General features: G+C 58.9%; 1 protein-coding gene across 1 annotated transcript in view; it reads right to left on the bottom strand.

Annotated features, from left to right (window-relative positions):
* Positions 1-12,494, bottom strand: part of xrn2 (5'-3' exoribonuclease 2) — a 356,508-nt gene that overhangs the window by 243,268 nt on the left and 100,746 nt on the right. The gene's annotated exons all lie outside the window — the stretch shown is intronic.

Below are 12,494 nucleotides of genomic sequence, written 5' to 3'. Positions count from 1 at the left end.
CTTCTGGTTGACGCACACTTCCGCTTGACGCACACTTCCGCTTGACGCACACTTCCGGTTTACCGAGCCAAAATCGCAAATAAAATATAATGTATGTATCATGGATCTTTTTCATTTGCTTCTCCGATCAGGAGAGTTCATATTAGTGACACTTGGACTGTTGCGGTGCAAATATTACAGATTATATCAAAACAATATTCATTTGATTCATTTATGTTATTTTATTGTTTTTAGCCATTTGTTTTGTCACATGTTTTATTTACCATTTATTGCTGTCTTCATTTAGTTTCGCAGCACTTTGTCAATGGTTGTGTTTGTAAAATGTGCTGAATAAATAAAGTATTAGTTTGTCTCGTGCCTGATTCAACCAGCAGGTGGCGCCGTGAGACCAACAATAAAGTGGATTCATGTTCAGAACGTGAACTCGATATTTCTTTCTTATACTTCTTATCTGTTTATTTTACAGTTCAAAAATGCAGTGAACATTTAAAGACTTTGTAAAGAAAAACATGTTGAATTCTGCCTTGTTTGGACTGAAACATAATCATTTCATGAACAAAATGTACAGACATAGGAACTTGTCCTGGTGATTCATGCAACACAAACAACAAAACAATGAACAATGATCTGATCATGATCTGTACATAATAAAACATAAAGTTATGTAGTGCAGTGAGTGACAGGTGCAGAGTTCATGAGTCCAGCATCAGAGGGAAAGAAACTGTTCTTGTGACAGGAGCCTCCTGCCTGAGGGGAGTGGCCTCTTGCCTGAGGGGAGTGGCCTCCTGCCTGAGGGGAGTGGCCTCCTGCATGAGGGGAGTGGCCTCCTGCCTGAGGGGAGTGGCCTCCTGCTTGAGGGGAGTGGCCTCCTGCCTGAGGGGAGTGGCCTCCTGCCTGAGGGGAGTGGCCTCCTGCCTGAGGGGAGTGGCCTCCTGCATGAGGGGAGTGGCCTCCTGCCTGAGGGGAGTGGCCTCCTGCCTGAGGGGAGTGGCCTCCGGCATGAGGGGAGTGGCCTCCTGCCTGAGGGGAGTGGCCTCCTGCCTGAGGGGAGTGGCCTCCTGCCTGAGGGGAGTGGCCTCCTGCTTGAGGGGAGTGGCCTCCTGCCTGAGGGGAGTGGCCTCCTGCCTGAAGGGAGTGGCCTCCTGCCTGAAGGGAGTGGCCTCCTGCCTGAGGGGAGTGGCCTCCTGCCTGAAGGGAGTGGCCTCCTGCCTGAGGGGAGTGGCCTCCTGCTTGAGGGGAGTGGCCACCTGCCTGAGGGGAGTGGCCTCCTGCATGAGGGGAGTGGCCTCCTGCCTGAAGGGAGTGGCCTCGTGCTTGAAAGGAGTGGACTCCTGCCTGAGGGGAGTGGCCTCCTGCCTGAAGGGAGTGGCCTCCTGCCTGAGGGGAGTGGCCTCCTGCATGAGGGGAGTGATCTCCTGCCTGAGGGGAGTGGCCTCCTGCATGAGGGGAGTGGCCTGCTGCCTGACGGGAGTGGCCTCCTGCTTGAGGGGAGTGGCCTCCTGCCTGAGGGGAGTGGCCTCCTGCCTGAGGGGAGTGGCCTCCTGCCTGACGGAAGTGGCTTCCTGCCTGAGGGGCATGGCCTCCTGCCTGAGGGGAGTGGCCTCCTGCATGAGGGGAGTGGCCTCCTGCATGAGGGGAGTGGCCTCCTGCCTGAGGGGAGTGGCCTCCTGCATGAGGGGAGTGGCATCCTGCCTGAGGGGAGTGGCCTCCTGCCTGAGGGGCGTGGCCTCCTGCATGAGGGGAGTGGCCTCCTGCCTGAGGGGCGTGGCCTCCTGCCTGAGGGGAGTGGCCTCCTACCTGAGGGGAGTGGCCTCCTGCATGAGGGGAGTGGCCTCCTGCCTGAATGGAGTGGCCTCCTGCCTGAGGGGAGTGGCCTCCTGCCTGAGGGGAGTGGCCTCCTGCCTGACGGAAGTGGCTTCCTGCCTGAGGGGCGTGGCCTCCTGCATGAGGGGAGTGGCCTCCTGCCTGACGGGAGTGGCCTCCTGCCTGAGGGGCGTGGCCTCCTGCTTGAGGGGAGTGGCCTCCTGCATGAGGGGAGTGGCCTCCTGCCTGACGGGAGTGGCCTCCTGCCTGAGGGGCGTGGCCTCCTGCATGAGGGGAGTGGCCTCCTGCCTGAAGGGAGTGGCCTCCTGCCTGAGGGGAGTGGCCTCCTGCTTGAGGGGAGTGATCTCCTGCCTGAAGGGAGTGGCCTCCTGCCTGAGGGGAGTGGCCTCCTGCATGAGGGGAGTGGCCTCCTGCCTGAAGGGAGTGGCCTCCTGCATGAGGGGAGTGGCCTCCTGCATGAGGGGAGTGGCCTCCTGCCTGAAGGGAGTGGCCTCCTGCATGAGGGGAGTGGCCTCCTGCCTGAGGGGAGTGGCCTCCTGCCTCCATGACAAACAATAACTTTAATTATTTAAGTGTAAGTGTAAACGTTACTTTGTCATTTTCAGCTTTTATCTTCCACCGGCGTAAAACTGGGATTCATATTTACTCCAGCTTCTACTAAAAGAGTCATATAATAATATAACATATTATAATAATATTATAAAAGACTTTAAACCAAACGTGGCACAAAGTGAAGATAAAAGCGACACTTTTCTCACCTTTGACTTTAATGCAGCGCAAACAGACGCGTTTTATGTGACAAACTGTCAAATAATATTAAATAACGCTAAATAAAGTAAAATAAATCCGAGAAACGAGTCAGTGCAGGATCTGCGGCGTGTTGACGCAAACTTCTGGTTGACGCACACTTCCGCTTGACGCACACTTCCGCTTGACGCACACTTCCGGTTTACCGAGCCAAAATCGCAAATAAAATATAATGTATGTATCATGGATCTTTTTCATTTGCTTCTCCGATCAGGAGAGTTCATATTAGTGACACTTGGACTGTTGCGGTGCAAATATTACAGATTATATCAAAACAATATTCATTTGATTCATTTATGTTATTTTATTGTTTTTAGCCATTTGTTTTGTCACATGTTTTATTTACCATTTATTGCTGTCTTCATTTAGTTTCGCAGCACTTTGTCAATGGTTGTGTTTGTAAAATGTGCTGAATAAATAAAGTATTAGTTTGTCTCGTGCCTGATTCAACCAGCAGGTGGCGCCGTGAGACCAACAATAAAGTGGATTCATGTTCAGAACGTGAACTCGATATTTCTTTCTTATACTTCTTATCTGTTTATTTTACAGTTCAAAAATGCAGTGAACATTTAAAGACTTTGTAAAGAAAAACATGTTGAATTCTGCCTTGTTTGGACTGAAACATAATCATTTCATGAACAAAATGTACAGACATAGGAACTTGTCCTGGTGATTCATGCAACACAAACAACAAAACAATGAACAATGATCTGATCATGATCTGTACATAATAAAACATAAAGTTATGTAGTGCAGTGAGTGACAGGTGCAGAGTTCATGAGTCCAGCATCAGAGGGAAAGAAACTGTTCTTGTGACAGGAGCCTCCTGCCTGAGGGGAGTGGCCTCTTGCCTGAGGGGAGTGGCCTCCTGCCTGAGGGGAGTGGCCTCCTGCATGAGGGGAGTGGCCTCCTGCCTGAGGGGAGTGGCCTCCTGCTTGAGGGGAGTGGCCTCCTGCCTGAGGGGAGTGGCCTCCTGCCTGAGGGGAGTGGCCTCCTGCCTGAGGGGAGTGGCCTCCTGCATGAGGGGAGTGGCCTCCTGCCTGAGGGGAGTGGCCTCCTGCCTGAGGGGAGTGGCCTCCTGCATGAGGGGAGTGGCCTCCTGCATGAGGGGAGTGGCCTCCTGCCTGAGGGGAGTGGCCTCCTGCATGAGGGGAGTGGCATCCTGCCTGAGGGGAGTGGCCTCCTGCCTGAGGGGCGTGGCCTCCTGCATGAGGGGAGTGGCCTCCTGCCTGAGGGGCGTGGCCTCCTGCCTGAGGGGAGTGGCCTCCTACCTGAGGGGAGTGGCCTCCTGCATGAGGGGAGTGGCCTCCTGCCTGAATGGAGTGGCCTCCTGCCTGAGGGGAGTGGCCTCCTGCCTGAGGGGAGTGGCCTCCTGCCTGACGGAAGTGGCTTCCTGCCTGAGGGGCGTGGCCTCCTGCATGAGGGGAGTGGCCTCCTGCCTGACGGGAGTGGCCTCCTGCCTGAGGGGCGTGGCCTCCTGCTTGAGGGGAGTGGCCTCCTGCATGAGGGGAGTGGCCTCCTGCCTGACGGGAGTGGCCTCCTGCCTGAGGGGCGTGGCCTCCTGCATGAGGGGAGTGGCCTCCTGCCTGAAGGGAGTGGCCTCCTGCCTGAGGGGAGTGGCCTCCTGCTTGAGGGGAGTGATCTCCTGCCTGAAGGGAGTGGCCTCCTGCCTGAGGGGAGTGGCCTCCTGCATGAGGGGAGTGGCCTCCTGCCTGAAGGGAGTGGCCTCCTGCATGAGGGGAGTGGCCTCCTGCATGAGGGGAGTGGCCTCCTGCCTGAAGGGAGTGGCCTCCTGCATGAGGGGAGTGGCCTCCTGCCTGAGGGGAGTGGCCTCCTGCCTGAGGGGAGTGGCCTCCTGCCTGAGGGGAGTGGCCTCCTGCATGAGGGGAGTGGCCTCCTGCTTGAGGGGAGTGGCCTCCTGCCTGAGGGGAGTGGCCTCCTGCCTGAGGGGCGTGGCCTCCTGCATGAGGGGAGTGGCCTCCTGCATGTGGGGAGTGGCCTCCTGCATGAGGGGAGTGGCCCCCTGCCTGAGGGGAGTGGCCTCCTGCCTGAGGGGAGTGGCCTCCTGCCTGAGGGGAGTGGCCTCCTGCCTGACGGGAGTGGCCTCCTGCCTGAGGGGCGTGGCCTCCTGCATGAGGGGAGTGGCCTCCTGCCTGAGGGGAGTGGCCTCCTGCATGAGGGAAGTGGCCTCCTGCCTGAGGGGAGTGGCCTCCTGCCTGAGGGGCGTGGCCTCCTGCATGAGGGGAGTGGCCTCCTGCCTGAGGGGAGTGGCCTCCTGCATGAGGGGAGTGGCCCCCTGCCTGAGGGGAGTGGCCTCCTGCCTGAGGGGCGTGGCCTCCTGCCTGAGGGGAGTGGCCTCCTGCATGAGGGGAGTGGCCTCCTGCCTGAGGGGAGTGGCCTCCTGCATGAGGGGAGTGGCCTCCTGCCTGAGAAGAGTGGCCTCCTGCCTGAGGGGAGTGGCCTCCTGCATGAGGGGAGTGGCCTCCTGCCTGAGGGGAGTGGCCCCCTGCCTGAGGGGAGTGGCCTCCTGCCTGAGGGGCGTGGCCTCCTGCCTGAGGGGAGTGGCCTCCTGCATGAGGGGAGTGGCCTCCTGCCTGAGGGGAGTGGCCTCCTGCATGAGGGGAGTGGCCTCCTGCCTGAGAAGAGTGGCCTCCTGCCTGAGGGGAGTGGCCTCCTGCATGAGGGGAGTGGCCTCCTGCCTGACGGGAGTGGCCTCCTGCCTGAGGGGCGTGGCCTCCTGCATGAGGGGAGTGGCCTCCTGCCTGAGGGGAGTGGCCTCCTGCATGAGGGAAGTGGCCTCCTGCCTGAGGGGAGTGGCCTCCTGCCTGAGGGGCGTGGCCTCCTGCATGAGGGGAGTGGCCTCCTGCCTGAGGGGAGTGGCCTCCTGCATGAGGGGAGTGGCCCCCTGCCTGAGGGGAGTGGCCTCCTGCCTGAGGGGCGTGGCCTCCTGCCTGAGGGGAGTGGCCTCCTGCCAGAGGGGAGTGGCCTCCTGCCTGAGGGGAGTGAGGGAGGAGTCTGTGATGGTGAGGGGGGGCTGGGGGGAGGAGTCTCTGATGGTCAGGGGGGGCTGGAGGGAGGAGTCTGTGATGGTGAGGGGGGGCTGGAGGGAGGAGTCTGTGATGGTGAGGGGGGGCTGGGGGGAGGAGTCTGAGATGGTGAGGGAGGGCTGGGGGGAGGAGTCTGTGATGGTGAGGGGGGGCTGGGGGGAGGAGTCTGTGATGGTGAGGGGGGACTGAGGGAGGAGTCTGTGATGGTGAGGGGGGGCTGGGGGGAGGAGTCTGTGATGGTGAGGGGGGGCTGGAGGGAGGAGTCTGTGATGGTGAGGGGGGGCTGGGAGGAGGAGTCTGTGATAGTGAGGGGGGGCTGGGGGGAGGAGTCTTTGATGGTGAGGGGGGGCTGGGGGGAGGAGTCTGTGATGGTGAGGGGGGGCTGGAGGGAGGAGTCTGTGATGGTGAGGGGGGGCTGGGGGGAGGAGTCTGAGATGGTGAGGGAGGGCTGGGGGGAGGAGTCTGTGATGGTGAGGGGGGGCTGGGGGGAGGAGTCTGTGATGGTGAGGGGCGGCTGAGGGAGGAGTCTGTGATGGTGAGGGGGGGCTGGGGGAGGAGTCTGTGATGGTGAGGGAGGGCTGGGGGGAGGAGTCTGTGATGGTGAGGGGGGGCTGGGGGGAGGAGTCTTTGATGGTGAGGGGGGGCTGGGGGGAGGAGTCTGTGATGGTGAGGGGGGGCTGGGGGAGGAGTCTGTGATGGTGAGGGGGGGCTGGAGGGATGAGTCTGTGATGGTGAGGGGGGGCTGGAGGGATGAGTCTGTGATGGTGAGGGGGGGCTGGAGGGAGGAGTCTGTGATGGTGAGGAGGGAGGAGTCTGTGATGGTGAGGGGGGGCTGGGGGGAGGAGTCTGTGATGTGAGGGAGGGCTGGGGGGAGGAGTCTGTGATGGTGAGGGGGGGCTGGGGGGAGGAGTCTGTGATGGTGAGGAGGAGGAGTCCGTTATGGTGGGGGGAGGAGTCTGTTATGGTGGGGGGGGAGGAGTCTGTGATGGTGAGGGGGGGCTGAGGGAGGAGTCTGTGATGGTGAGGGGGGGCTGGGGGGAGGAGTCTGTGATGGTGAGGGGGGGCTGGAGGGAGGAGTCTGTGATGGTGGGGAGGAGGAGTCCGTTATGGTGGGGGGAGGAGTCTGTTATGGTGGGGGGGAGGAGTCTGTGATGGTGAGGGGGGGCTGAGGGAGGAGTCTGTGATGGTGAGGGGGGGCTGGGGGGAGGAGTCTGTGATGGTGAGGGGGGGCTGGAGGGAGGAGTCTGTGATGGTGAGGGGGGGCTGGAGGGAGGAGTCTGTGATGGTGAGGGGGGGCTGGAGGGAGGAGTCTGTGATGGTGAGGGGGGGCTGGGGGGAGGAGTCTTTGATGGTGAGGGGGGGCTGGGGGGAGGAGTCTGTGATGGTGAGGGGGGGCTGGAGGGAGGAGTCTGTGATGGTGAGGGGGGGCTGGGGGGAGGAGTCTGTGATGGTGAGGGGGGGCTGGGGGAGGAGTCTGTGATGGTGAGGGAGGGCTGGGGGGAGGAGTCTGTGATGGTGAGGGGGGGCTGGGGGGGGGAGTCTGAGATGGTGAGGGAGGGCTGGGGGGAGGAGTCTTTGATGGTGAGGGGGGGCTGGGGGGAGGAGTCTGTGATGGTGAGGGGGGGCTGGGGGAGGAGTCTGTGATGGTGAGGGAGGGCTGGGGGGAGGAGTCTGTGATGATGAGGGGGGGCTGGGGGGAGGAGTCTTTGATGGTGAGGGGGGGCTGGGGGAGCAGTCTGTGATGGTGAGGGGGGGCTGGGAGGAGGAGTCTGTGATGGTGAGGGGGGGCTGGGGGGAGGAGTCTTTGATGGTGAGGGGGGGCTGGAGGGAGGAGTCTTTGATGGTGAGGGGGGGCTGGGGGGAGGAGTCTGTGATGGTGAGGGGGGGCTGGGGGGAGGAGTCTGTGATGGTGAGGGGGGGCTGGGGGGAGGAGTCTGAGATGGTGATGGGGGGCTGGGGGAGGAGTCTGAGATGGTGAGGGGGGGCAGGGGGGAGGAGTCTGTGATGCTGAGGGGGGGCTGGGGGGAGGAGTCTGTGATGATGAGGCGGGGCTGGGGGAGGAGTCTGAGATGGTGAGGGGGGTGGAGTCTGAGATGGTGGGGGGGAGGAGTCTGTGATGGTGGGGGGGGAGGAGTCTGTGATGGTCAGGGGGGTGGAGTCTGAGATGGTGGGGGGAGGAGTCTGTGATGGTGGGGGGGAGGAGTCTTTTATGGTGGGGGGGAGGAGTCTGTGATGGTGGGGGGGAGGAGTCTGTGATGGTGGGGAGGAGGAGTCCGTTATGGTGGGGGGAGGAGTCTGTTATGGTGGGGGGGAGGAGTCTGTTATAGTGGGGGGGAGGAGTCTGTTATGGTGGGGGGAGGAGTCTGTTATGGTGGGGGGGAGGAGTCTGTTATGGTGGGGGGAGGAGTCTGTTATGGTGGGGGGAGGAGTCTGTTATGGTGGGGGGAGGAGTCTGTTATGGTGGGGGGAGGAGTCTGTTATGGTGGGGGGAGGAGTCTGTTATGGTGGGGGGAGGAGTCTGTTATGGTGGGGGGAGGAGTCTGTTATGGTGGGGGGAGGAGTCTGTTATGGTGGGGGAGGAGTCTGTTATGGTGGGGGGAGGAGTCTGTTATGGTGGGGGGAGGAGTCTGTTATGGTGGGGGGAGGAGTCTGTTATGGTGGGGGGGGGCTGGAGGGATGAGTCTGTGATGGTGAGGGGGGGCTGGAGGGAGGAGTCTGTGATGGTGAGGGGGGAGGAGTCTGTGATGGTGGGGGCCCCTCACACAGATTTGGGGTTGTTGCTTGAGAACTGCTTCTTCAGACGAGTATTGTTCCTGTATCTAGATCTCGACACCTGCTGAAACCTTACTTTGCATCTTTGTAGCGCTTTCTACCTCCGGCCCTGTGCGAACCAGGGAGTTAAAGGAGACCTCCAGGGTTAAAGGAGACCTCCAGGGTTAAAGGAGACCTCCAGGGTTAAAGGAGACCTCCAGGGTTAAAGGAGACCTCCAGAGTTAAAGGAGACCTCCAGGGTTAAAGGAGACCTCCAGGGTTAAAGGAGACCTCCAGGGTTAAATGAGACCTCCAGAGTTAAAGGAGACCTCCAGGGTTAAAGGAGACCTCCAGGGATAAAGGAGACCTCCAGGGTTAAAAGAGACCTCCAGGGTTAAAGGAGACCTCCAGAGTTAAAGGAGACCTCCAGGGTTAAAGGAGACCTCCAGAGTTAAAGGAGACCTCCAGAGTTAAAGGAGACCTCTAGGGTTAAAGGAGACCTCCAGAGTTAAAGGAGACCTCCAGAGTTAAAGGAGACCTCCAGAGTTAAAGGAGACCTCCAGAGTTAAAGGAGACCTCCAGGGTTAAAGGAGACCTCCAGAGTTAAAGGAGACCTCCAGAGTTAAAGGAGACCTCCAGAGTTAAAGGAGACCTCCAGGGTTCAAGGAGATCTCCAGGGTTAAAGGAGACTCATGAGCTCAGGAGGAGAAAACTGAGACATGAGTTATTTTTCCCCGTGACTCTTCTGTGACTTTAGAGGGTAAAATACACATCCTCAGAACACCAGGAGAAGCTCCATGTTGGCGTCTGCTTTTGGACATAAACTCTGTGAGAAACACATCTCCTTGTGCCACATGTGGGAAAGTGTAAAATACTTGGAGACATTTACGATACAATGTCACCGTCTCTGCTGATGTCATGGAGCTGAAGTGAACCACTCTGAGGGAACCCTGACCCCTGACCCTGACCCTGACCCTGATCAGTGGAGGAGACTGGAATCTTCACATTCAGCTACATCAGACGTGTGGAGCTCAAGAGGCTCTGGAGGAACAAGAAAGAACAAGTTCTGTCTCTGTGACACGTGGAGGAGATGAACACCAGGGGGCGCCAGTGTCACATGTTTATGCACCACATTACACCAGTGTAATGTGGTGCCGGGGGTTCCTGTACAGGCCTTATACTGAGAGGCAGCAGGAGGCAGACTGTTGGAGAGCATGTGGCAGCAGGAGGCAGACTGTTGGAGAGCATGTGGCAGCGGGAGGCAGATTGTTGGAGAGCATGTGGCAGCAGGAGGCAGACTGTTGGAGAGCATGTGGCAGCGGGAGGCAGATTGTTGGATAGGATGTGGCAGCAGGAGGCAGACTGTTGGAGAGCATGTGGCAGCAGGAGGCAGACTGTTGGAGAGGATGTGGCAGCAGGAGGCAGACTGTTGGAGAGCATGTGGCAGCGGGAGGCAGATTGTTGGAGAGCATGTGGCAGCAGGAGGCAGACTGTTGGAGAGCATGTGGCAGCGGGAGGCAGATTGTTGGAGAGCATGTGGCAGCAGGAGGCAGACTGTTAGAGAGCATGTGGCAGCAGGAGGCAGACTGTTGGAGAGCATGTGGCAGCGGGAGACAGACTGTTGGAGAGCATGTGGCAGCAGGAGGCAGACTGTTGGAGAGCATGTGGCAGCAGGAGGCAGACTGTTGGAGAGCATGTGGCAGCGGGAGGCAGATTGTTGGATAGGATGTGGCAGCAGGAGGCAGACTGTTGGAGAGCATGTGGCAGCAGGAGGCAGACTGTTGGAGAGCATGTGGCAGCAGGAGGCAGACTGTTGGAGAGCATGTGGCAGCGGGAGACAGACTGTTGGAGAGGATGTGGCAGCGGGAGGAAGACTGTTGGAGAGCATGTGGCAGCGGGAGGCAGACTGTTGGAGAGCATGTGGCAGCGGGAGGCAGATTGTTGGAGAGGATGTGGCAGCAGGAGGCAGACTGTTGGAGAGCATGTGGCAGCGGGAGGCAGATTGTTGGAGAGGATGTGGCAGCAGGAGGCAGACTGTTGGAGAGCATGTGGCAGCAGGAGGCAGACTGTTGGAGAGGATGTGGCAGCAGGAGGCAGACTGTTGGAGAGCATGTGGCAGCGGGAGGCAGACTGTTGGAGAGGATGTGGCAGCAGGGGTCAGACTGTTGAAGAGGATGTGGCAGCAGGAGGCAGACTTTTGAAGAGGATGTGGCAGCAGGAGACAGACTGTTGGATAGCATGTGGCAGCAGGAGGCAGACTGCTGGAGAGGATGTGGCAGCGGGAGGCAGACTGTTGAAGAGGATGTGGCAGCAGGGGGCAGACTGTTGGGGAGCATGTGGCAGCGGGAGGCAGACTGTTGGAGAGGATGTGGCAGCGGGAGGCAGACTGTTGGAGAGGATGTGGCAGCAGGGGTCAGACTGTTGGAGAGGATGTGGCAGCAGGAGGCAGACTGTTGGAGAGGATATGGCAGCGGGAGGCAGACTGTTGGAGAGGATGTGGCAGCAGGGGGCAGACTGTTGGGGAGCATGTGGCAGTGGGAGGCAGACTGTTGGAGAGGATGTGGCAGCGGGAGGCAGACTGTTGAAGAGGATGTGGCAGCGGGAGGCAGACTGTTGGATAGCATGTGGCAGCAGGAGGCAGACTGCTGGAGAGGATGTGGCAGCGGGAGGCAGACTGTTGAAGAGGATGTGGCAGCAGGGGGCAGACTGTTGGGGAGCATGTGGCAGCGGGAGGCAGACTGTTGGAGAGGATGTGGCAGCGGGGGTCAGACTGTTGGAGAGGATGTGGCAGCAGGAGGCAGACTGTTGGAGAGGATGTGGCAGCGGGAGGAAGACTGTTGAAGAGGATGTGGCAGCAGGAGGCAGACTGTTGAAGAGGATGTGGCAGTGGGAGGAAGACTGTTGAAGAGGATGTGGCAGCAGGAGGCAGACTGTTAGAGAGGATGTGGCAGCAGGAGGCAGACTGTTGGAGAGGATGTGGCAGCAGGAGACAGACTGTTGGAGAGGATGTGGCAGCAGGAGGCAGACTGTTGGAGAGGATGTGGCAGCGGGAGGAAGACTGTTGAAGAGGATGTGGCAGCAGGAGGCAGACTGTTGAAGAGGATGTGGCAGCGGGAGGAAGACTGTTGGAGAGGATGTGGCAGTGGGAGGAAGACTGTTGAAGAGGATGTGGCAGCAGGGGGCAGACGGTTGGGGAGCATGTGGCAGCGGGAGGCAGACTGTTGGAGAGGATGTGGCAGCGGGGGTCAGACTGTTGGAGAGGATGTGGCAGCAGGAGGCAGACTGTTGGAGAGGATGTGGCAGCGGGAGGCAGACTGTTGGAGAGGATGTGGCAGCGGGAGGCAGACTGTTGAAGAGGATGTGGCAGCGGGAGGCAGACTGTTGGAGAGGATGTGGCAGCAGGAGGCAGACTGTTGGAGAGGATGTGGCAGCGGGAGGCAGACTGTTGGAGAGGATGTGGCAGCGGGAGGCAGACTGTTGAAGAGGATGTGGCAGCGGGAGGCAGACTGTTGAAGAGGATGTGGCAGCGGGAGGCAGACTGTTGGAGGCCCAAGTGAGGCCCCTGTCTTTGGGCCTCACCATCATGTGTTTTGAGATTGTCCTGTTGTTCACAAGTTTAGACTGAGATCAACAAAGTCATACAATTTATGACATCACCATCCACTGGGCCTCAGGACTCTGTAGTTGGGCCTCAGGACTCTGTAGTTGGGCCTCAGGACTCTGTATTTGGGCCTCAGGACTCTATAGTTGGGCCTCAGGACTCTGTAGTTGGGCCTCAGGACTCTGTAGTTGGGCCTCAGGACTCTGTATTTGGGCCTCAGGACTCTATAGTTGGGCCTCAGGACTCTGTAGTTGGGCCTCAGGACTCTGTAGTTGGGCCTCAGGACTCTGTAGTTGGGCCTCAGGACTCTGTAGTTGGGCCTCAGGACATGCCATTATCCAAAAAGGCGTTTATAAAGAAATGACACAAAATGCTCAGACGATCAAGGGCTGGACTGACATGATACTGGACGTTCAGAAAACACGTTTCCTGTTTTTAGGGCTCTCTAGGTCAGGTCTTCTCTC

Source organism: Eucyclogobius newberryi, unplaced genomic scaffold, assembly GCF_026437365.1.
Source record: "Eucyclogobius newberryi isolate DKJ021-1_F unplaced genomic scaffold, fEucNew1.0.hap1 SCAF_1, whole genome shotgun sequence".
NCBI lineage: Eukaryota > Metazoa > Chordata > Actinopteri > Gobiiformes > Gobiidae > Eucyclogobius > Eucyclogobius newberryi.
Note: the sequence above shows the minus strand (reverse complement) of the source record. Positions and strands in the feature narration are given on the sequence as shown.